Raw genomic sequence first — 26,707 nt, 5'->3', positions numbered from 1 at the left:
ATATCACCATCTAACATTCATGGGTAGTTTTACAGCTCTTTTCCTTAACATCTTTTACAGCCCTTTATTGTAAATAAATGTTTACTCTAACTTTCATTATCTGCAATGTAGACATTTTATTGCATGTTTGTGATTAATTAACAAACTAAATGGTGGGTGTATTTTTACAGAGAATATTTATAAGGCATTACTCAATTACATAGCTACATAGTTAGGTTGAAAAAATACTCTAGTCCATCTAGTTCAACCAATAAAAGTAAAGGGAACTGATTTGTACCCTGCTGGATCCAGTAAAGAGATGATAAACAGAACATGTTTTCTGAATCTGCTGCAATCCCTATTTCATGCATGTTCAGGTATAATAGTAATAAAACAGTAAGAAATAATCAATAAGCACTGTACACCACTGCTAACAGTTAAAATGTTTTTGAATTCTAAAAGACATATATTTATAATATATACACATACACTGGTTTTCACTCACAGCTTTTTTTTTTAACATACCTAATGTGTTGCTACAGAAAAACATTTAGACATTTTTTTTAATTAGCTGGTAGGTAAGAAAAAAACAAACAACCCCCCTCCCCCCCCAAAAAAAACAGATAATCGTAACATCACTGTAACACAGTCTAATTTAATGCTGAAGGGGACATGATTAAGATCTCATTCTGTACAACTGGATTGCAATGAAATGCAATAACATACTGTAGTTATCTTAATGACTTTGTGAAAGTTTAAGCAATCTACCATTTTGATCACTAATTTTACATTGTAAACAGCTAATGCAAACAAAATGAAAATGGGGACTATCTGCTTACATAAATAAACAAACAATGATACTTAATTGGAACACCTACAGAAGGCAATCTGTCCACGACTATGAATATATGAAATTAAAAATAAACACAGCAATACTGCAACAGACTTCCTGTATTGTGCTCAGTAGGAAATAACATTATACAACAGTTTGTGGCCCATGAAATTCACCAGACTATAAAGCCAGCCATATGTGGATCAAAATTCGTCCAATTCACCAGGGACCAGCAAAATTTCAATCCATGTATGAGCATCCTGGTTGTACACAAGTCGATTCATCAATCAACTTGTATACACACAGCCTGTTGGGTTTTTCCTGAATGATTAGTGCCACGGGCTATGGCTGGCAACATTAATCACTCTGTTCTACCCAGAGGGATTCCCCCGATCAAATTGACTGTGTCGATCTGGAAATCTAGCAATTTTCTTTCTTTCCACCCATGGTGGAAGGAAAGACAATTGCATAATGCATGGTCTGCTTTTTAAATCCGACACCTAAAAAATTTTAGTTAATTAACCACTTGCCGACTGCCGCATGCCGATGTGCGTCCCTTTTTTGGGGACGGATATCGTTGTTATGGCAGCAGCTAGCTGCCATAACCCTGGTATCCCAGTGTTTGGCCGGCGGTCAGCTAAAAGATAAAAGTGATCTCTACGGCGGATTCACCGCAAGATCACTTTTATCGGTGGTGAGAGAGGGCCCCCCTCCCATCGCGATCTGGTGCCCTCTGCCACTTACCGGAGTCGTCGGCAGTGGTGGAGGAAATCGTGTCTGTCCCCTGGGATGACATGGAGATGAGTGAGGGGAAGATGGCCCCCACCCGTCTCCATGACACTGCAGGGTGGGTGCCCATACCTCTTAAAGCCACATTTTTTCAATGTCATTTTTTCAAATGACATTTTTTTTTTAATTGCATTTAAGTCCAAATATGAGATCTGAGGACTTTTTGACCCCAGATCTCATATTTAAGAGGACCTGTCATGCTTTTTTCTATTACATGGGATGTTTACATTCCTTGTAATAGGAATAAAAGTGACCCAATTTTTTTTTTTTTTTAAACAGTGTAAAAATAAATAAAATCAAGTGAAATAAATAAGAAAAAAAAAATTTACAAAACGCCCCGTCCTGACAAGCTCACACGCAGAAGCGAACGCACACTTGAGTAGCTCCCGCATATGAAAACGGTGGTCAAACCACACATGTGAGGTATTGCCACGATCGTTAGAGCGAGAACAATAATTATAGCCCTAGATCTCCTCTGTAACACAAAACATGCAACCTGCAGATTTTTTTAAACGTCACCTATGGAGATTTTTGAGGGTAAAAGTTTGATGCCATTCCATGAGCGGGCGCAATTTTCAAGCGTGACATGTTTGGTATCAATTTAATTTGCGTAACATTATCTTTCACAATATAAAAACAAAATTGGGCTAACTTTACTGTTGTCTTTTTTTTTATTCAAAAAAGTGTTTTTTTTTCCAAAAAAAGTGCGCTTGTAAGACCGCTGCTCAAATACGGTGTGAAAAAAAGTATTGCGATGACTGCCATTTTATTCTCTAGGGTGTTAGAAAAAAATATATATAATGTTTGGGGGTTCTAAACATGTAAACACCAAAATCTCAAAACGAGGCTGGTCTTTAACTGGTTAAAAAAATAAAAATAATCACAAAGGACAGTGCCTACATTTAATGTGGAGTGTCCCTTATTCCGCTGGCTGCGGTTTTAGTTGAAATCCTCTGTCTTCTGACCTCCCCTACCTTCTCAGCCATAATCTTTCAGCATCATGAAAGGTATTATAAGCTGAGGGACCTATCATATGCACTCGTCAAGAGTGCCAGCTATGCCCACCCTTTCTGCCCCTTCTCCATTTATAGAAACTATACTAGCTAACAGCTTTAATGAATGAAAATTGTTCTATGAATGGAAGATGGGTAGATACATTTAGGATTCACCTCCTCTATTCATACATCATTTTTCCTTGTCAAAAGAAGTTTATTGAGTATACAATGTTATAAAGATACATAAAGTAAGTTTACAAGGATCTATAAAGTAAGCTCATTGTTTTACAGTAGGGTTTATATAGGTAAATATCATGAAATTTCAAATATTAAACATTGGGTTCACGTAAACCTAAATTAAAGATATATATCATTTCCTTAGTTACTTTTGTAGGTATTTAAATGATTTATACCTACTATACATATTGTTTACAAGTAGAGTGTATATAGGTCAAATAAATTCTGATAATGAGCTTTAATCGTAAGGTGGAGAAAAGGAAAGAGAAAGAAGAATAAGGGTTGAAAGGTAGAGGTATGGTCCACAAGGTTGTCCCGCTCGTCAGTTTATTATTCTTTTTAGTTCTCTTTGAAGCCTTAGAATGGGTGTCTCTGTAAGTCATTTAATCTGTTACCATGGCAACAGGACAGAGTCATTGAAGTTTGACAGGAACTGTTGTTTTATCCAAGGATGCCAAAGTTTTTCAAATTTTGGAATTTGATTTTGATCGATGGCTACCATCTTAGCATGGGACATTGTATTATTCATTCTGTGAATTGTTTCTGCTAGTACCAATGTAGGAGATTCCCATGCCTTGGCCACTGTTTGTTTTGCAGCCGTTATTAGTTGGATCATAAGTTTGAATTGAGAGAGTGTTAACCATTCCAGTTTTAGATTAAGTAAAGGTAAATATGGATCTGGTTGTATTATTTTTTTAAATATTTTAGATGCAATCACGAAGACTTCCTTCCAGAAGGTTTGGATTACTGGGCACGTCCACCATATGTGTAAATATGTGCCTATTTCTGGGCATCCTCGAAAACAAAGAGCTGAGGTATTAGGTGAATATTTTGCCACTCTAGCGGGTACAAGGTACCAGCGAGTTAGGACTTTATAATTTGTCTCCAGTGCTAAGATGTTGGGTGAAGATGACTTAGATGTGAGCCATATGTTAGACCAGTCCGTGTCTTCTAAAGTTCGTCCCAGGTCCTCCTCCCACCTCTGAACGTAAGAGGGTCTATTAAGATTTGCTACTCCATATAATTGATTATAAAGTGATGAAATTGTACCTTTAGCAAATGGATCTTTTGTACAGATTGATTCAAAAATGGATAATTGGGATAATGGTGTATCCCCCTTTAGGAATGGTGTATAGAAATTTTTGATTTGGAGATATCTAAATATCTCAGAGTTTGATAGATCATATTTTTCTCTAAGCGATGGGAATGAAAGGAATGATTTAGATGCTATGAAGTCATTTAGTGTTTGAATGCCTGATGTTGTCCAAGCTTTAAAAGAATTTGGGTAGATCCATGCCGAATAAAAGGCCGGATTTCTGATAAAAGAAAGGAGAGGATTGTGTGGAGATTGTAACTGATATTTGGTTTTTAGTTTATCCCAGAGAGATAAGAAGTGTTTAGTTATGGGATTATGAATTTTAAAGCGTTCTTTAGGATCAAGCCATAATAAATTTGATATTAATAGAGGGTCATTTTCTGAAGCCTCTATAAATACCCATAATGGGATTTCCTGTTTTGCATGGTATTTGGACAGACTGGCCAAATGTGCTGCTCTGTAGTAGTTAGTAAAATTAGGGTATCCCAGGCCTCCTTTATTTTTGGGAAGATGTAGTGTGTGTATAGGTATACGTGGTTTAGAAGAGCCCCATATAAACGAAGTTGCTCTTTTTTGTACTATTCTCAAATAGGAAGGGATTGGAATAGGGAGGACTCTGAATAGATAAAGCAATTTGGGTAGAATAGTCATTTTGATTGCATTAATCTTCCCTATCCAGGATAAAGGAAGTTGCGACCATTGTTTTATTAGATTTGTGATCTGTCTTAATACAGGAGGATAATTGGTTGAGAATAAGTCAGAATGAGATGCTGTTAAATGAATTCCAAGATATGGGATTGATTTTTCTGCCCATGTGAATGGGAGTGCAGCCCTAGCCGGGATCAATTCCATGTTTGTGAGTGAAATATTAAGCACTAGGCATTTCTTAGGATTAATCATAAGGCTGGATAGGGCTGCAAATCCATCAAGAGCTGGTATTAAGTTAGGACCAGAGACCTGTGGTGATGATAGAAAAAGTAATATATCGTCTGCAAATATACATAATTTGTGTGTAATACCTCCTACTTCAATGCCAGTTATAGTTTGGTTTGTTCTGATGTATTGGGCCATGGGTTCGAGTATAAGGGCAAATAATAAGGGAGATAATGGGCAACCCTGTCGGGTACCTCTTTCGATATTAAAGGCTTCAGATTTGTATCCAGCATATTTTATATAGGCTTTGGGTTTATTATATAATGCTTTGATCCATGTTAAAAAGTGGGGTCCAAAACCCCATTTTTGTAATGAATATTGCATATATTGCCAGGATACTGTGTCAAATGCCCTCTTAATATCGAGAGATAGAAAACATAAAGGGATTTTCCGTTTTTTAGCAATATGTGCCAATAACACTGCCCTGCGTATATTATCGCCTGCCTGTCTATTTGGCATGAAGCCTACTTGATCTCTATGTATTAATTTTCCTATAATGCTATTGAGGCGTTTTGCTATTATTTTTGCTAATAATTTAATATCGAGGTTTAACAGAGAGATAGGCCGATAATTCACACAGGAAGTATCATCAGAAAGGGGTTTTGGGATCATACAAACAATTGCCATTAGTGTTTCTTGCCGAAAAGAATGTCCATCTAGAAGTTTGTTAAAAGTTTCAGTGAGAATGGGAGAGAGTATTTCTGAGAATGTTTTATAATATAAAGCCGAGTAGCCGTCTGGGCCTGGTCTTTTGTTAAGTTTTAGGTCTTTTATGGCTTTAGCAACTTCATCTATAGTTATAGGCTCATCCAAACTGCTTTTTTGATTCTGAGATAACTCAGGTAAGGTTATTTTTGAGAAGAAGGATTCAGCCTCTGTAGGATTAAATTCATTGTTTGTCTTGTATAAAGTTGCGAGATGTGAGTGAAATTTATGGACTATTTTAACTGGATTACAAGTGTAAACATTTTTTGATAATTTCAAATGTATTGGTTTGAAAGATTTGTTAGTTGAATTTAATGCCCGAGCCAAATATGTACCTGGTTTGTTTGTATTCATGTAGAAATTGTGTTTGGAGCGTTTGAGGGATTTATCAACTGACTCAGTGAGAAATAGATCGTATTCCAATCTAGATTTTTCCAGATGAGATTTTGTACTCTGAGATGGATTATCTTGAAATGATATGTAGGCTGCATTAAAATTGAGTTCTAGTTTTTTTGCTAGATTTTTGCGTTCCCGTTTAAATAGTGCCATTTGTCTTTGTATTGTACCACGCAAGACAGGCTTATGAGCTTCCCACAGTGTTATTGGGGAGATGTCTGTTGTATTATTAATTGATATGTATTCCTTTAAAGCTTGTTCAATGGCCATCTGATGTAGTTGGTGTTTGAGCATTATGTCCGGTAAGTACCACGTTGGGTCATGCGCTTTTGGTATGGCTGAGGCTATAGTAGTGTATACTGCATTATGGTCAGACCACGGAATCGGAATTATATCTGATGCAATAATTTCTGGTATTATTCCTATTGTTAGAAAAATATGATCTATTCTGGTGAAGGTTTGATGAGGGTGCGAGAAATAAGTGAATTTCTTTTTCATTGGGTTACTTTCTCTCCACGAATCTACTATATTGTATTTGGAAAGAAGTTGAGAAAAAGGTAATCTAGAGGTTATTTTGGATGGTGTAAAAGGTGATTTATCTAGAAATGGGAGGAGGACCTGGTTCGAATCCCCACACATTATCACTGTTCCTATTTTGTGTGTATTAATCACTTGTAATATATGTGAGAGGAATGGTGTAGGTTGTTTGTTAGGAGCGTAGTAGGAAATCACTGTGATTGCTGTATCCATTATATAACCCATGAGTATCAGGTATCTACCTTCTGGGTCTTTAATTTCTGATGATAAGGTGAATGGTGTGGATCAGTGAAATGCAATTAGAGTTCCCCTTTGCTTGGTACAGGCAGAAGCCGTGTAAATTTGTTGATAAAAAGGAGAAATATATTTTGGAGTAGAATCTTTGGTGAAGTGTGTTTCTTGGAGGCATACTATGTGAGCCTTCTTGTTATGGAAAGTTCGGAAGGCTTTGGTCCTTTTTTGAGGGACATTTATTCCCTGAACATTCAGGGAAAGTATATTCAGTGGTGCCATGGCAACAGATCAAATAGTTTTGACTTACTTTTTGTTATGCAGAGCTGACTGCGCAGATCAACCTGTGTGGACTGAAGAGATGAATAGATAGAAAAGAAACCAGTGAATTCTGGAGTAAAGAGTAAACAAAAAACATATGAGATTAGATGATACATTGTATAAATTATTTTTTGCAAGTAATCACAATTTACCCGTGAAAGAGAATAAATATCTCTCTCAGGGGAATAAGTGCCTTCGTCACATTCCCACATAATATGGTTTGGAGAATGAGGAGGGCTAATGGGGGTACACGGATCTTCCGCTTACAGGAGAGAAGTGCTATGTCAAAAGACATCAAAATGATGTTTCAGTAATTGGAGTGCAGAATATAGTTTTTGTTGAAATTATTTATTCCAGGGTGGTTGTATATGGTTAGTCTTGCCCTAGGCTAAATAATTCAGTTAGAAAGGTACTGTTAATAACTTTGGTATTGATGAAGATAGTTTGAATTATTTTGGGATTTTAACCCTTTTAGAGTAAACAATTACATATTTTATTCATATGTAACTGTTTAGATATGTTAACTCATAAAATTGAGGTTGTATTGCTTCAGATTAGAATAAACAAAAACATAATTCTAGGAACTAGTTAGGTAATAATATATTTGTTTTAAGAAAAGAAAGAAAAAGCTTCCATTACTTCTGGATTATTGAACATATTTGTCCTAAAAAGTAATAAATCTATTGTTATTACCTGATAATATATAACTGAACAAGAATTTCCTTATTTCACTTATATATTCTAAGGCTATATGAATCAGAAGTAATAAGAAATATAACTGTAATGTAACATGATCCCACACAGTGTGTGACTATCAGAATGCAGTTACATTCAGTTATAAATACAGGTTTTTTTATAGAGAACCATCTCTTAGTATAATAAATGAAGAGATATCAGGAATTAGGATGTCAGTCCATTGAATCTTCTTGGTCCATGGATGATGTGGCATAACAGCCTCTTTTGTGAGAATGATGATTCCCATTTTGTTCTGAAATTTTCTGAGTGCTGCCTGAAGGTGAAGATGATGCCATTCTTCTGCGTTTGGGAGAGTTGCTGCTTGTGGGTTCTGTCAGATTTAATTTTAAAAGGGTTTGTTGTAGTTCATCTACTGATCTGCTTCTGTAAATTGTACCTTGGTAGTTAAATCTGACTGAAAAGGGGAAGCCCCATTGATACATAATGTTGTGGCGTTGCAGTTCCATTAGTTGGGGTTTCATGGATCGTCTTTTAGTAATAGTAAATTGGGATAGGTCAGCAAAAATTTGATAATTGTGTCCTTGAAAATTAAGTTCCTCTTTTTCTCTTGCAGCGATTAGTATTTGTTCTTTCGTTCTGTAATAATTAAATTTTGTGATTATATCATGTGGGGGTCCATCTTTCTTTTTGGCTGTGAGGGCTCTGTGTACTCTGTCCAGTTCTAAACGTTCAATAGGGATATCTGGCTTTAGTTCTTGTAATAGAGCAGTAATAGTAGATTGCAGGTCTGTCGCAGTTTCAGGTATTCCCCTTATGCGCAAGTTTGAACGTCTGGCTCTATTTTCGTAATCTTCAAGCTTAGTTTGAAGTATTAAATTCTCTTCTTTTAATTGTTCCAATTCTGTTATATTTACTTGGGTTGTAATTTAAATTTCATCCATTTTTATTTCTAGGGCTGCGGTGCGGTTTCCCAGCTCTCTTATTTCTTTGGTTAGGCTTTTTGTTATTTGGTCTGAGGTTTGTTTTAAAGCCTTATAAAGCATCTTTTCAAATTGTAATAATATTACTGGGGATGCTGAGGAGGCTTGTGGAGAAGTTTGTGAGAGGATTTGTTCTGCATCTGACTCAAATGGAGAGTCTTGCTGTGACATTTTCTGTCTGTGAGAGCGCCCTGATGCTGTATCTTGTGAGGTGACTGGAGCTGCTTTAGTTGCAGTGAGTGCCTGTGAGCTCTTTGTGAGGTGATTTTTATTTCTGCCACGGTTTCCTCCCTGTACCATATTTCCTGCCCAAACTTTCACAGTTTGTTCCCTGGGGCAAAAAGGTTCAAATGGATACCTTTTGAGCCTGCAGGCTCCGCTTTGTCCTTCTCTTCTCTCCTCAGCGGTGCGGAGCTCTAACAATGCATGTCTGCTCCGCTAGGCTCCGCCCATCTCCCCCTCCATACATCATTTTTCAGTCATGGAAGCTATACTAAAGCTTCTGTAAAAGGAGGGGGTGGGCAGAAAGGGTGGGCGTAGTCGTCTCTCTTGATGAGTTCATATGATAGGTTACTCTGCTTATATTAACCTCCATGGCACTAGAAGATTATGGCTTCCGGGTTAGGGGAGGATCAGAGGAAAGAAGATTTCAAATAAAACTGCAGCCAGCAGCACAAGGGACACTTTGCACTGATTTTATGTATCATCCCTTGTGCTAATTTTAGGGAAAAAATATGACTAAACTTAGGCTTTAAGGATGTTATTTAACTTCAGATGTACTTGATAAACCAATGCATGGAAATATTTGTAATATATAATTAATATACCATGTGTCTATATGAGTGATGGTCTTCAAATATCCAAATGTAATTGTACCACCTCTGCAATAGAGTGTTGTATAGGCAAAACATTTATTTTTATTTTTGATAGAGTAGGGTAAGACAAGAAAAACAGAACAAAACAGAAAATAAAGCCTTGCCATCCAGGCATTAACTAACAGTACCAATTCCTCTCTGAAAGGTGAAGAGCTTCTTCTAGTCCTTTGCAAACCTTTTCTTTCTCTTTAGAGCAATTTCCACATCTAACTCTCTCCCAGGTAGCGTTTCTGAGTTCCAGGTCAGAGCACCCTCTTGCTCCCTCCCTTCATTATTTATTCCACCTCCTGCTAGTCAAAAGCTGGAAGCACAACCTGGCTTGGATTCCACACTGCCAAAGTGGCCTGGAAAACATGGACCGGATTACACCTCGGTTTCCCACATATGAAAGCTTGCGAGGTAAAACATACTGTTCCTCAACCACCTTCTTTTTAATTATGTCACAAAGTGCATTAATCAGTTAAATAAAATGACTTCTCATAGAACAGTTTTGGGCTCAGCTGGGCTAAGTGTAATATTGGAACATACTGCAGCTGTATATATATTCTGTTTTTTGGGGAGCATCAAACATGGCATTACACTGTAGCCCAAAGCAATAAAAATAGTACCGCTCAAATGCCCCTCCAAACTGGTGTCAGTCGGATCAGCATGTGAAAAGACTGGTGCAAATCAGATAGATTTGGCTTGTCAGGCTCCAGCTTTCTGGAAAGCCATGTCGTCGACAGCTTCAGCAGGGCCTCTTGAGACATAACACCAGCTCATGGATACTAGTGAAGTGATCCATCAGACCAGGACATCCATATAGGTTTTTGGGAGACCGAATTCCCTGAGCTTGGTGAGACCGCCTTTGCAGTCCTCCCTGGTAAGGAGACTACATACTCACCCTGGGTGTTTTACCTGTCTGGAGTAAGGAACCTTACTACTTTTTTTCTTCACGGCATTATGCTTAATATGTGGTTCTACACTTGAATGGACACTTTTTACTCACTGTCACAAATAATTGGATTTTCATTTAGAAACTTTGCTTTTAGATTTTCATATTCCTACTATTATATTTTTCATATGAGTGTTATTTTGTTTAACCCTTTAGGATAATCTTCTTGGTGTATTTTCATTTAAAGGTTATGACACTATATAATTTACATTTGCAGTTCACAGGATGCATTATTGTTTTCTCACTCATGTCATTCTTATTTTTCACATGATTTGATTCATTGGATGGTTTTTGTAAGTTTCCCTGTTTTGAGCTATAGGGACTCTGTCTTAGTTTTCTATCTACATAACTTTTCACCATTACTGAATATCTGTCATATTATTCTATTTAATTTTTTTTTTTTTTCATTTTTTGATTCTACACATTTAGCGCTGCACCCACTCCATGTTTTTCACTGTTTTGAGTTTACTATTTAGAACTTTTGGTGCCGGCAGCTTTTTATATTATTTTTCACTTTGCATTTTACAAGCGCAGCGTTAACCATCCGGTTATCTTATCATTTTGCCACCAGTAGTTGCTCTGATCCATTTGTAACTTGAAGGCTTCTACGAAGCCACCATCAACTTTGATATTACGGGGAAGATGCTACTCAACAAATTAAAGCCACCATCTATTTCTGTTGCTGACAAAGAAAGTCCCAGGATTTTTTTTTTTTTGTGGCATCATTTACAGGGTGGGTCACTGTCAGGAAAGGCAGGAAAGCCTGTTATATATCCAGCAGCTCCTTCAGTGTTAAGTCCAACAATTCAATACACTAATATGCATTTTTTTAAAAAGAAATATGTTTTGCATGCTAACAACAGAAAAAAGTGACATCCTCATAAATTTGTAAATTTAAAAAAAAAAAGAAAACAACATAGGTTCAGTACTCTTTAAAGCTCCTGGAAAAAATGAATGCAAGAATTACAATTAAAGTAGAATGGTAGAAAGTTAAATTAAAGTCAATATTTAAAGCCATATAGATTACCGTCCTAAGTCAACAGCAGAACGGAAGCTTATAATGTAATCAGAATATATAGAAAGAACCAGCTAGCGATAACATTGTGTTAATAGATTATTTTGTAGCTTGCAAGTAAACTGATTTTTGCTCTGTGGAAGGGAGCATAAGAAGGAGGTCATGAGGCCAGGCATAAGCTACTGTGCTGGAAGCACGCTCTCAAGAACTGTGTAGATAATACTTCCCTCTGGGCTTCAGAAAGATACAGAACTGGGAAAGCACTTGTTTATGTCAAGAGTGATTTACTGGTGTCCAGATATAAGGATGAGTGCCCCACTGTTATTTTCCTGAACTTTTCACTTGATACTGTAGACCATAGTATATAATATATCTCTCACTTGGCTATAAGAATTGGCTACAATGAGTATGTTTACATCTGTCAGACCTAATAAAGGACATTTGTGTACAGTATTTGACACCTAGTGCAAGACATGTTATGTTCCATAACTACTATGATCCTTCGCATTTGTCCTGAATCATACATTTTTCTGCATGGATTAACCTGATTGCAGCATTTAGTAATATAGCCGAGAAGAATCTTCTCATCATAATTATAATGGGTAATAATAATAGCAATTGATAAGACACATTACAATAAACATAAAAAACAAATAATAATAAAAATATAAAAACATCATCAAACTATGTCAGATCTTAGGGGGTATACATATATATACCTCTGTATTTCAATTAAAGGATTTCATAGTGCTGACATCTATATGAATAATTGGGAACAAAATGGATGGTACTGGATAATTACAACTATGTTTGGATGAAAGGAAATAATAGGTATAGACTGACATGTTGCTGCATGCTATTTTAATGGGAAAAAGTTCCCAAGCTGGATAAATATTTGCAAGGCATCTATAGGAAGATGGAACATAGAAGGCAGAAATTCAGGAAAAAAGATTGGGTGTCCTTTGTTTCTGATGGAAATACTCTGTGTGAGGAGTGATGGGGTAATGGGAAAAGAGGGGAAATGCTAGGAAAATTGGGGGGGGGGAGAAAATAAATAAATAAATGGGGTGGGGTAGATAGGATGGTGGTTGGTGGGGGGAAAGCACTAGGGGTGGGATGGGATGAAATGGGTGATTCCTGGCAGGCATGTACTGGTCATCGGGGCTTCTGGGAGTTTCCCGGTGGGCCGATGGCTCAGTGGGCCGGTTTCAGTGACAGCCTGTCAGAGTAATTTGAGCACCACAAGTGATTGACAAGGTGTCCATGAGTGGTCCTTGCAGTGTCCGCGGCCAATCCAAGTGCAGATTGTAGAGTCCTCCCTGAGTCCCCTCCCTCCTCCTCCTCTTGTGTATGACACAGACATGTCACGGAGCTTGCGTTTGAATTCTTCGGCAGGGCTGTATCAGAGTCCCGCCTCCTACACCAGCTCCTCCTGTGATAGACGGAAGTTCCGTCTGTCACAGGAGGAGTCAATGTAGGAGGCGGGACCCTGTTACAGTGCTGCTGAAGAATTCAGATGCAAGCTCTATGACACAGCGGGAACCAGGCACTGGTGAGTCTGCATTGGGGACAGACTGATGGACTCAGGATTGATGGGCACAGACTGAGGGGCTCAGAGTAAGCATTGATGGGCACAGACTGAGGGGCTCAGAGTCAGCATTGATGGGCACAGACTGAGGGGCTCAGGACTGATGGGCACAGACTGAGGGGCACAGAGTCAGAATTGATGGGAACAGACTGAAGGGCTCAGGTTTGATGGGCACAGACTGAGGGGCTCAGAGTCAGCATTGATGGGCACAGACTGAGGGGCTCAGGGTCAGCATTGATGGGCACAGACTGAGGGGCTCAGGATTGATGGGTACAGACTGAGGTGCTCAATGTCAGCATTGATAGTCACAGACCGAGGGACTCAGATTTGATGGGCACAGAATGAGGGGCTCAGAGTCAGCATTGATGGGCACAGACTGACGGGCTCAGAGTCAGCATTGATGGGCACAGACTGAGGGCTCAGGATTGATGGGCGCAGACTGATGGGCTCAGAGTTAGCATTGATGGGCATGGACTGAGGGGCACAGAGTCAGCATTGATGGGCACAAACTGAGGGGCTCAGGATTGATGGGCACAGATGGAGGGGCTCAGAGTCAGCATTGATGGGCACAGACTGAGGGGCTCAGGATTGATGGGCACAGACTTAGGGGCTCAGAGTCAGCATTGATGGGCACAGACTTAAGGGCACATAGTCAGCATTGATGGACACAGACTGAGGGGCTCAGGATTGATGGGCACAGACTGAGGTGCTGCATTGATGGGTACAAAGACTGAGGGGCTCAGCATTGATGGGCACAGACTGAGGAGCTACATTAATGGGCACAGACTGAAGGGCTCAGCTTTGATAGGCACAGACTGAGGGTCTCAACATTGATTGGCACAGTGAGGCTGCATTTGATGGGCACAGTGAGACTGCATTGATGGGCACAGTGAGGCTGCAATTGATGGGCACTGATAAGCTGCATTTCGTGGGCACTGATAAGGCTGCATTTGGTGGGCACTGAAAAGGCTACATTTGATGGGCACTTGATGGGCACTGGTAGGCTGCATTTGATGGGCACTGGTGAGGCTGAATTTGATGGGCATCATGAGGCTGCATTTGATGGGCACAGTGGGGCTGCATTTGATGGGCACTGATGAGGCTGCATTTGATGGGCACTATATATAATATATATATACAAGCGGTCTTTATATAAATGTTATTTTAAACTTATTTGTACTTGTAGAACTATTCCAGAGAGTAGACAGAGTATTTTTTTTAATGTTTTTTTATTTTAAATGTACCTTGGTGTCCTTCACTAAGGTCTGTACTTTGGAAATTGTCTGCCACAGCATCGATCTGTGCCTATCTTTGAGCAACGCTGTACTGCCTATAAGAGAAATAAAGTAGAATGGCTAATGGCCAGTGAAGGGGGGGGCTTGGGTGGCCATCAGAGCTGGCTGACCGGAATGGAAGAGACCTGTCATCCGCACTGCCCATCACCTCTGCACAACCCAGCTCAGCCTAAGCGCCGCTGCATTGCTGAAAGGCAGCCAATGGCTGTGCAGCAATGCCGGTTTCTGAAATTCCAGCCAATGAGGCTGTAGCAATGTTCCTGCATGACTTTCGCCCTATTTTCAGTTAACAAATTTTTATACAGAAAAATAATGTAAAACTTGGAGGACAGATATATGTTCTGTCCTATGCCCAATACCTTTTATACAACTTACACATGCCATTCTAAAGGAGTCTGTAATGTTGCAATGCATCTTTTTCTCTAAAGAGTTTAAAAAAAAAAGACATTTATACTTACAGTGGAATGTTTTTAATTATGTTGTTTTGCGCAATTGTGTATAGTTTACATACTGTTTTTGTGCGTGTTTGCAAAATTAAAGTGGGCCGGTCTGGATGAAGTCCAGAGCCACATTTCTGTCTGAGTCCAGCCCTGATGCCTGGTGTTGAGATGGTGTTGATGATGAACAAAACAATACTGTGGAGTCACTGTAAGATCACTATAGTCACTGTACAGTCGTAGAATGCATTGTAAAGGGAGCTTTAGCTGGGGGCAGAATTGGGTACCAAAAATGTAATGGTAATGGTTCGGGTAGTGGGAGGGGTACAGAGAGGAATAAGGAAGCCCACATAACAGAAAACTCCTCCACTTGGCAGAAATGTAACCCTGCCTCACTCCACCCATAACAAGAAAGGGTAGATTTTTGTTGAAATTCCTTACAATTTAATACTTGAAGCCTTACATATGAAACAAATGTGATAGCAAAAATCAAGGAAACTGGCAGGACACTGCTGTAGCTTATTTTCATGCAGAAATCACATTAATGGATATAATCATGCTGTCAGTCTCATCTTTACTGGAGATCTTTTTTTTGCAAGCTGAAATGTAAAGATTGGCTCTTTATGTTAAGATGTGTGGAATATTCAATGGACGAGGGCTGTTTAACACAGTCACCACAGCTTAAATTTTGCTATTCTTGAAATGATTGCACTCCGCTGTATCTCTCACTACAGAGCTTTTATCTGCCTTTAACCAGGTAAAAAGAAGTCTGGATCCCGTCACGCTTGTTGACCTCAGCTACTATATGATATTCAAGCACCAAAGATATCACCTGCTTTTGATGTATTCACATTTACACTGAACATTCTTCAAAAAAAGAAGAGTGTTCCTCCCTTTGCTTCGACTAATCATCTAAGTGCCTTTTATCTCATGATCTATTTTGTTCCAATTCTTTATCTAACTCCGCAGAGAAAATAAAGTTCAAAATGAGATTAATGTGCATGTTAGAAATCTTGTGCAAAAAACAGAACTCTTCATAAATGTCTTTTACATATCAGTGTATTGCCAAGTATTTCTGCGGGCCAGTGTGAAAAATGGAAATAAGACTCTTGATGAATTGTATAATGCATGAGAGGTTTTAAAGCTTTTACATTTGTCACCTGAATTAATATTTTGCATTTATCTGTGTCTTCAGTCTGAAGGTTGTGCCCTGAACAAAGTGTTATGAACAACTTTGAAGCCAACCGAATATCATATCCAAACTTTTGTTGCTGTGCAAGAATTAGGCTTTACATAGATCCTTGTAAAACTTGATGATTATCCGGGAATATGGAATTCCCTTCATTTAATAAGTGACACTATTAATAAGGTGATATATTTAAACCCTTTTCACGCAATCCACTAATGAAGCATAAATATTTTGATCAGTGTGATGAATAAAGAGGATGTTCCTTGAGGGATTAATCACATCTGCATACATCTTTAGATTTTTTAATTTTGCTCAGATTTTTTTTTTTATTGCTCAGGGTTAATTAAGTATATTTATACACCTCCTACAAAATAACCCTACAGCTGAAAAAATGTATATAATAATAATAGGGCTTGATAAAGAAACAGAATAACATCACTTATCCTTTTTTTGGACCTGGAGGTCTGTTAAAGATCCTAGATGTTTCCTCATTCTTTTTTCATTCTCCAAAAAACAAATTGTCGTTATCTGCAATATTTTAGCAAGTCTCGCAAGTTTAGCAAGTTTAACAAACAATCTCATATATACCAGGCCTTCTGGCAAAAGATAGACAGGAAGATAACCTTTCAGCATGTAGCCAATATTCAAATCCACCTGTCTTAGTCAGCGTTTAATAGTGTAAAAAAAAAAAAAAAAAACTGTGTACAAATAGGCATAGAGGGAAAATTACAGCCTAAAACATTTACACAACATAAAAATGCAGTGCTCAAAATAATATATATTATGTGAATTGTGTGTCCATACATCTTAACCACTTGCTGACCGTGCCTTTTTCTGACATTTATTGCTTTAGTTAAAATCTGTTATTTTTGCTAGACATTTACTTAGAACCCCCAAACAATATATGTACATGTACACATATATGACCCTAGAGAATAAAATGACGGTTGTTGAAATTTTTTATCACATTTTTTTTGGAAAAAATACACTTAAATTAAAAAAAAAAACACAATATATACCCTAATTTATTGTATTATATAAAAGATGATGCTACGCCTAACACAAATTTATCAGTTTCTACAGGTTACCAGTTTAGAGTTACAAAGAAGGTCTAGTGCTAGAATTATTGCTCTCGCTCAGATGTTCGCAGAGATACCTCACATATGTGGTGCATACACCATTAACATATGTGGGCGTGACCTACGTATGAATTCACTTCTGGACAGGGGGCAGTTCAATTTTTTTTTACATTTATTTTATTATATTTTTTCAAGTTTTACACTGTCCCATTAAAAAAAAAAGTTCACTTTTATTGTTATCACAAGGAATGTTAGCATCCCTTGCAATATCAATACAGCATGGCAAGTCCTCTTTATGGAGAGATCTCTCCTCTACCCTTAAAAGCAAAAGAGCAAAAAAAAAAAAAAATTTTTATCTTTTACTTGAAGGTAAAAAAAAAATACACCACGTCACTTTGGTCTTCCAAGGGCAAAGAGATGAGCAGTGGCCATTTAGCCATAGTTTATCTCTATGGAAAAACCCTGCCGACGCTGGATGGAGCTACCAATCAGTAATGCCGCGTACACACGGTCGGACTTTTCGTCTACAAAAGTCCGACAGCCTGTCCGACATACTTCCGACGTACCTTCGGCGGACTTGCGGCAGACTTTCTTACGAACGGACTTGCACACACACGACCACACAAAAGTACGACAGCCTAGTACGCGGTGACGTACACCAAGTCCGACGAGACTATAAAACGGAAGTTCAATAGCCCGTACGACACCCTTTGGGCTCCTTCTGCTAATCTCGTGTTTATCTCGTGTTAGTAGAAGTTTGGTGAGAGACGATTCGCGCTTGTGAGACTCGTATTTTTCAGTTCGTTTTAACTGTTGTTCAGTCTGTGCTTGTGAGGTTTGTATCTGCTTTTCAGTGCGTTTGGTCAGTTGGCATTGAGAAATCTTTGTTTTATTGGCCGCTCGTTCCTGATTTTCAGGTCGTTCTTCACAGGCCTTGCTGTTCTTCAGTGCGTTCTGTTAAGTGCGTTCTGACCAGCCGACCGTTTTGAAGCCATGTTACCTGTACGTACTCGTCGTAGAGCTCGTGCATTGTATGTGCTTGGTGCTGTAGTTTATTCTTCAGCCCAAGACCAGTCCATGAACAGGGCGAGGAGGAGTTCATGGACCAAGAATTGGTTGCTTCAGCGTGACCAGTTCTGTCACATGCCTTTGCTCCGTGAGATCCGTGAGAATAATCCTGAGGATTTCAGGAACTTTCTCCGGATGACGGACCCCGTTTTTGACCGTTTGTTGGCTTTGCTGACCCCCTATATCAGCAGGCAGGATACCTGCATGAGGCAAGCCATCACTCCGGAGCAGAGGCTGGTCGCTACCTTGCGGTATTTGGCCACAGGGAGAAGCCTGCAGGACCTTAAGTTCTCGACAGGCATCTCCCCCCAGGCTCTGGGGATCATTATCCCAGAGACCTGTTCTGCCATCATACAGGTCCTGCAGAAGGACTATATTAAGGTAAGATATTTTTCTTTTATTAGCATCACATGTTCTTTTATGTAATCTTTGATAATGTGATGTATTTCTTGCTTCAAACACTACTTACCATCATTGCAATATAGTGTGAATGTCCCCTTTTTATCCTCACACATGCTGGAATTTTTTCCTGTTTTTTTTTGTCATGCATGTATATTTTCCTTCAATAACCTTCCCAGCATGAAGTGATGGGAACATATCCACCTAGTCTACTCATTTTGAATGTATTTTGTTTGAGTGTATTTAGTGTGCTTATAATTAGCAATTATCTAGATTTCACAACTCCCCCACCCCCCCACCTAAACTCACTCCAAATAGTGTGCTGCTAATGAGCAATTATCTAGATTTCACAACCCCCCCACCCCCCCCACCTAAACTCACTCCAAATAGTGTGCTGCTAATGAGCAATTATCTAGATTTCACAACCCCCCCACCCCCCCCCCCACCTAAACTCACTCCAAATAGTGTGCTGCTAATGAGCAATTATCTAGATTTCACAACCCCCCCACCCCCACCCTCGTTCAAATTTGCTTGAATGTTCTGTGGTGTTGATTTGTCTAAAGCAAATATATGTTGCAGTTTGCAAAATGCATGTGCACTCTACAAGTGCATTTGTTCCAGTGCTTTAGTAAATGAGCAGAAGCTCTGCTGATTTCCATCATCAAATCATATGCAAGCCTCAAAGTGTTTTCATTAATTGCCCTTGCATGTGATTGTGTACTCCTTGCAACATGAATGCCTTTTTACATTACCTCATTTACTGTAAGCTGGTTAGCAACTGCACCTGCAGAGTGCGACAACTGCAGTCTTGTAGCCTTTTTAGTCCCTAAATTCCTGCGTGTCCTAAAAGTAATTTTTTTTAGGGATTTCACAACCCCCTAAAATGTAATCAATGTTCCATCAGAGGGGGTGAGCAATCTGATAAGTGTGCCTTTCCATATTAGTTATTCCAGAAGAATTAAATTATTGAATGTTATACTGATGCTGGGGAATAATGTTTTTAATTGTCTAATTTTCTTGCAATGTTAGCTTCCAAATTAATTGATTTTGGTTTTCTTGTTTGATTCCCCAGTTTCCTTCAACGCCACAGGAATGGCAGACTGTGGCATCCCATTTTGCCAGCCGTTGGGACTTTCCCAATTGTGGAGGGGCTATAGATGGGAAACATGTCCACATTGTGCCACCACCCCATTCGGGGTCATATTATTTTAATTATAAGGGGTTCCACAGTATTGTTTTAATGGCGGTGGTGTCGGCACACTATGATTTTTTATATGTGGACGTGGGGAAGAATGGCCGGATGTCGGATGGAGGAGTATTTGCCCAGACGGAGTTCTGCCAGCGTCTCCAGAGTGGTGGCCTGGGATTGCCACCTGATGAGGATAACGTGGAAGGACTCCCCTTTGTCTTCATTGCCGATGAAGCCTTCGCTCTCAGCAAGCACCTCATGAGGCCATTCCCCCAAAGAACCCTCACCCCGGAGAGGAGGGTTTTTAATTACCGGCTGGCCAGAGCTAGAAGAGTGGTTGAGAATGCGTTTGGAATTCTGGCCAGCCGGTTCCGCCTGTTTCAAACAGCCATTAATTTGGCATTCTCCCAATTATATAGGCACAGTTGGGCCTGAGGCCGGACAAATAGAAGCCAACCTTACAGGCCTGGATACTGTCCGTACTGGCTTGGCCCCCCAAAGTGCCCGTCAAGTTAGACAGCAATATGTTAATTATTTTATGGGTAGGGGGGCCATTGCAATGGGCCAGGATATATAATTTTTGACAATAAAAAAAATATTGAGGAAATCTTGCATTATATTTATTGCTTGCCTTTCTTTTGGGCTGTCTCCTAGGTTATGGTCGAGCAGTTGTAGTGCCAACTGTATTTTAATTTTAAATGTCTAAATAAGCTCCATTGCCACTGTAAACAACTTTTTTACAATTATAACCAAACTGATACTGAGCCTTGAAATAACAAACCACACATTTATTTAATTCCTATAAGGAGATGTTTTTATTAATGGTTGTTATGCATTCAGTTCTGCATTTAGTATAAAATGTTCATAGACAAAAATATAATGATATCTTAATAATGTAGCAAAATATAATTATATTAAAATATTTCTACCTAATCCACAAAAAAATAATTTTGGCTTTTTGATTTTCGCAAACAGGCTTTTATTTTTCTTTTTTGGCAAATCAATTGTTTTTTTTTTTTTTTTTTTTTAAAGCAATTTTTTTTTATTTTTTAATTTTTTTTAATCAAGTTTTTTTTTTTTTTTTTTGGTTTTTTAAAATCAAGTTTTTTTTTTTATTTTTTGGTTTTTGCAAATCAAGTTTTTTTTTTTTTTGGTTTTTTAAAATCAAGTTTTTTATTTTTTTTTTGTTTTTGTAAATCAAGTTTTTTTTTTTTTTGGTTTTTTAAAATCAAGTTTTTTAGTTTTATTTTGTTTTTGAAAATCAAGTTTTTTTTTTTTTTGGTTTTTTAAAATCAAGTTTTTTAGTTTTTTTTGGTTTTTTAAAATCAAGTTTTTTATTTTTTTTTTGTTTTTGAAAATCAAGTTTTTTATTTTTTTGGTTTTTTAAAATCAAGTTTTTTATTTTTTTTTTGTTTTTGAAAATCAAGTTTTTTATTTTTTTGGTTTTTTAAAATCAAGTTTTTTAGTTTTTTTTGGTTTTTTAAAATCAAGTTTTTTATTTTTTTTTTGTTTTTTTAATCAAGTTTTTTTTTTTTTTGGTTTTTTAAAATCAAGTTTTTTATTTTTTTTTGGTTTTTGAAAATCAATTTTTTTATTTTTTTGGTTTTTGAAAATCAATTTTTTTTATTTTTTTTTTGGTTTTTGAAAATCAATTTTTTTATTTTTTTGTGGATTTTTGAAGGATTTACGAGAAACAGCCCTCCTTTTTTACATTAGGTTAAACAGCCATTTATGTTCTGCCAAAAAAAAAAAGAGAAGGCCCAGAATGGGGTCAGCAAAACAGGAAATGAAGGACATGATTGATGTTTTGGGGTTTAAAAAAGGGCATTTAGATTCGACCCAAAACATCAATCATGTCCTTCATTTCCTGCTGCATACGATCCAGCCGATTCCGCATTTCATCAATGTCTTTATTCCAAGCCATTATTTGACCAATTAGCCGTTGGGCACTTTCAGAGGTGAAATAGTCACTTCTTGTTGTTGTACCTAAAGTGGAATGAAACCAAAAAATGTCTTTAGAAATATGCACACATACATAGTTTTTACCTTACCATAAATAAAGCTGTTGTCTCAGACACTGACCTGGTGGGGTGCCCATGTAGCCTAATTCCTCCACATCCTCGGGGGTGGCACTGTTGCTTGAATGAAGCACAACCAGATCCCCTAAAATAGAGTAGACAAATTACATTAAACAAAAGGCAGCCATGCATAGATTAACGTAAGCTGGTGTGTCAGACACTCACCTGGTGGGGTGCCCATGTCGCCCACCTCTCCTTCCTCCACATCCTCAATGGGACTTGGGCTGATTTCCCAATCATGTTTTGCTTGGGGTGGACTGTCTTCTTGTTGTTGGCTGAGTGATTTTTCCCCTATGTGAAACAAAAAATTATTAATCTAATTAGCACACAGATATTTTAGTACATAGTAATTTTCCAACATTTGTAGTGAAGTGGTTTGTGTAGAGTTCCTATTTTACCTCAATATTTAAAATTATAAAGACATATCGGATAGATAGATATCAATATCTCAAAATATAGTTAATAATCTTTTGATCTCTCTCTCTCTATATCTGGAACAAAATCTCTAAATATCTAACTAAATGTAAATAAAAAAAATTAAGATAACTTAAAATATTCAAAAAGAATGTTTTACATTTCTATATCTATCTATCTACCTATCTCTATATTTCTCTCTCTCTATATATTTCTCTCTCTCTCTCTCTCTCTCTATATATCTATATCTATATCTCTATATATCTCTATATATCTCTATATATATATATCTCTATATATATATATATCTCTATATATCTCTATATATATATATATCTATATATATATCTATATATATATATAGATATATATATATATATATAGATATATATATCTATATATATATATAGATCTATCTATAGATATGTAACGAGGTTTATTAAAACATCGTTTAAAACGATGAACAAAAAATCGTATAGGAAGGAAAAGCACATGGAGCAGTATACAAGGTAATAAACACAAGAGAAAAACACGACAAGTACTTACTTTTTTTAAGAACTTTCCGGATACGTCGGTATTGATCCGGCTCCCTGAGTTTCAGGTCAGACCATCTTTTTCTCAATTGATCTTTGGAGCGCTGGACCCCAAAAGATGCCTTCAAAGTCTCCACGACCTTCCCCATTATTTTGGCCTTGCGCAAATTTGACCGTGCGTACGGCCCATAATTGCCATCATAGTCGTCTTTGTGAAGAATGGCCACCATCTCCACCATCTCTTTAAAACTCATATTAGAGGCCTTAAATCTAGGCCTCATAGATTTCGTTGACGTTCCAGCCTCCGGGCTGTCTCCACTACCTGAGGTCGTCAACATTTCAGGTGTCTCCGCCATTCTTTAACTCCACTACGCGCCGTAACAAAAAATGGGCGGAGAACATGAGTTAAAATCGAACGTCAGGGGCGGGCGACGCAGGCGGAGTTTCACACATGCGTAGTGTATAAAGAGGGGCCTTGCGCACGTGTCGTACGTACGTTCTGTGCGTCGAATTAGGGGGCGGAGAACATGAGTTAATTTCGAACGTCAGGGGCGGGCGACGCAGGCGGAGTTTCACACATGCGTAGTGTATAAAGAGGGCCCTTGCGCACGTGTCGTACGTACGTTCTGTGGTAGGTGATAGTGGACCAGGACGTTACAAAACGAAGGTAATTTTAGATATATATTTTTTGGGTTTTATGGTCATGACTTTGTAGCAAGCGGCCTATATGGCTTGATAGATTGATGAGGCCTACATAGGGAGAAGATGATGAGGGGTTAGCAGAAACCTATAATAAAAGTGTTTTTTGTCTTGTGACTTCATCTTTTCCAGATATAATGAATCCCCTATTTAAGGATCCAGAGTTCCTTACAGCTTTTATTTCTAAATATCGAGAGATGAGGAATTTGTGGGAGGTGAAACACCCTCAGTATTATGCAAAGCATGTGAGGAAGTCAACGCTGGAGAGACTTCTGTCCTTTGTCCAGGCGACCATCCCGGAAGCAACAATGGAGACATTGCTCAAGAAAATTGGGGTCTTGAGGAACATGTATAAGAGGGAGCATAAGAAGATCCAGGAATCAAGGAGATCAGGAGCATCAGCAGATGATGTTTATGTACCCAGGCTGTGGTACTACAATCAACTCCGTTTTCTGGATGACCAGAATGAAGCCAGGCCATCACTTTCAACCCTTCCCTCCACCCTTCCCTCCACCCTTCCCTCCACCCCAGCAGAGGCTGATGAGGAGCAAGCTGGGTCTTCCATCCTGGATGAACCAGATATGACCATCTGGAGTCAGGTAAATTATTTAAACAAATATTACTGTACTAATATTAATGATGTTAACTGGATGTTATAATTGTCTAAAATAATTTGGCACTCAAAATTGTGTATACATATCAATTGACAGTAGTGGCTAAATATGTTTGGCACTTGCTTGAAATAATTAGGGTGTCTGATTAGACTCTTTTATTAAAGAGATGTATTCACATTGAATTTGCTAGTCATGAGAAGCAAACTGTGTGTCATTGATGAACCAAAAAAAATATACTCAAACTATTGTCCTTTTTTTATACACAGGATGAGTCCATCCAGGAGGAATGTGGGGAAAGTGGCAGGCAGGAGGAGACCGGGCCCATGGACAGCCTGGAGGAGGCCGGATTCACCATCATCCTGGAGGAGGCTGGGCCCAGTGTCAGGCAGGAGGTGGCTGCTCCCAGTGAGGTGGCTGCTCCCAGTGAGGTGGCTGCTCCCAGTGAGGTGGCTGGGCCAAGTGAGGTGGCTGGGCCCAGTAGGAGCCTGACCGAATCCCAAGTGCCTCCCCTCCACCTTCCCAAAAAAAGGGCCAGGAAGGGGATGGTCACACAGGACGCATCCCTGCGCCTCATGCAAGAGGCCACCCGTTTTTTAAGGAGCCCCCCCGAAGCGGAAGAATCCTATGGCTGCTACTTAGCCAGCAGGCTTCTTCAGATGGATTGGGAGCAGCGCCTCATTTGTGAGCGCCTATTTGGGGAAACAATCCATAAGGGGCTGCAGGGCACGCTAACACAAAACACCCAACTACATGAGGCAGCCCCCCCTCCTCCTCCTCCTCCTCCTCCTCCTCCTCCTCCTCCTGCCACAACTGAAACACCAGAGCCACAGCCTCAAAAGAAGGCTACAGGGAAGGCTGCAGGGCAGCGTGGAGGAAAGGCTGCAGGGAAGAGAAGAAAGTGATGACCTGGGTTCAGTCTGGTCTGACAGAAGACGCAGGCTGTTGTAGGACCACAGTCTGGGGACATCTAGATCATCTGCTGGTGCTGTTGATCTCTGGGATTCTTGGACCAGATTGTGCTCCCTCTTATATGGACTCCGCAAGATCCCAATTTTCTGGTACACCTACTTTTTCCAGCGTTGACTTCTTCTTTATTTTATTTTGACCATGAATAAATGGATCTTTTTTGAGTTTATCAAAAGACTATATGTGTTTTCTTTTAAATCATTGATTTTACAGACAATGTTAAATTAACAAGGGACAACAATCTCATTGAGTTTGGAAAAAACACACCAAAAATACATTACTAATGTTAAATAATGTTCAAGTGGTAAGTCTTGAAAATAAAAAATTAACATAAACAAAAACGGTGCTTTGGGTTAACTTTATCTAAAAACTAAAAAATAATCACTATAAAAAAAAATCAGAATAATGGGTTCTTTGTGGTAACTTTACAAACCTAAAAAAAAAAAAAAAAAAAAGGGGAAAAAGTATTATTAGTATGGAAACATTGTTTTTAAAATGCATACTATATCATTCATGAGATCAAAGAGAAAAAGAATCCAGAAATCAGTTTGGGAGAACTCTGATTATGAACAGCAAAACACCTTCGTTCTTTAGAGCCTTCGTAAAGAAGAAATAAAATGCGCTGCATTCAACGATCACAGATTTTGCAGCGTGATGAATGTGCTACCTACAATACGAACACTAGTTTTACTAGACCGAGTGCTTCCGTTTAGTTTTTGCTTATGAGCATGCGTCGTTTTTTTGTCCGTCGGACTAGCATACAGACGAGCGGACTTCGGGGTCCGTCGTAGTTACAACGTAAAGATTTGAAGCATGCTTCAAATCTAAAGTCCGTCGGATTTGAGGCTAAAAAAGTCCGTTGAAAGTCTGGAGAAGCCCACACACGATCGGATTACCAGCCAGCTTTAGTCCGTCAGCGTCCGTTGGACTTTTGTAGACGAAAAGTCCGACCGTGTGTACGCGGCATAACATTAGTCCCGAAACCACCTGGAAGCACCTGGGGGGGTGACCTCTCCCACTGCTTCTAAAAGTGACCTTGCGGTGAATCCACCACTGGGATCACTTTTAAAAGAAAGCCATCCACCTAAGGAAAAAGAAAAGATACTGGGGGTTAAGGCATCTAGCTGCAGCCATAACCCCAGTATTTAATGTCAAACTAATGACATACATTTACAGTTAGGCAGTCAGCAAGCAGTAGTAAAGCCCGCTTTGTGATTTTTACCTACAGGTAGGCCTATAGTAAGGCGTGCACCGTTTAGGAGATATTCACACAGGGTGCAGCCACTGATATCACTGGCGCATGCAATCTGAAGGTCCGGCATACCGTGTCAGACCTTCAGAGCACCATGCTGGAAACCGAGGCCTCCGCGCGCATGCATGGGAGTGACGCTATCTTGGCTCCGGTCACTCACATAGTCCGCAAACCTAGAAGGAAGACTGGGGGAAAGATGGAAGTCCTGTCAGCTGTGACAGCGCACCGCTGGAGGGCTTTTTCCTAATGTAAGTATTTCATAATGTGCTAGTATGCGATGCACACTAGCACAATATGAAGTTGTCTTACAGGGGAACATTTTTTTTTGTTTTTTTTACTGCAGCTGTTTACAACCG

The sequence above is a fragment of the Aquarana catesbeiana genome, linkage group LG01 (genome assembly GCF_042186555.1).
Source record: "Aquarana catesbeiana isolate 2022-GZ linkage group LG01, ASM4218655v1, whole genome shotgun sequence".
Classification (NCBI taxonomy): domain Eukaryota; kingdom Metazoa; phylum Chordata; class Amphibia; order Anura; family Ranidae; genus Aquarana; species Aquarana catesbeiana.
The sequence above is the reverse complement of the archived record's forward strand: the minus strand, read 5'-3'. Positions refer to the sequence as shown.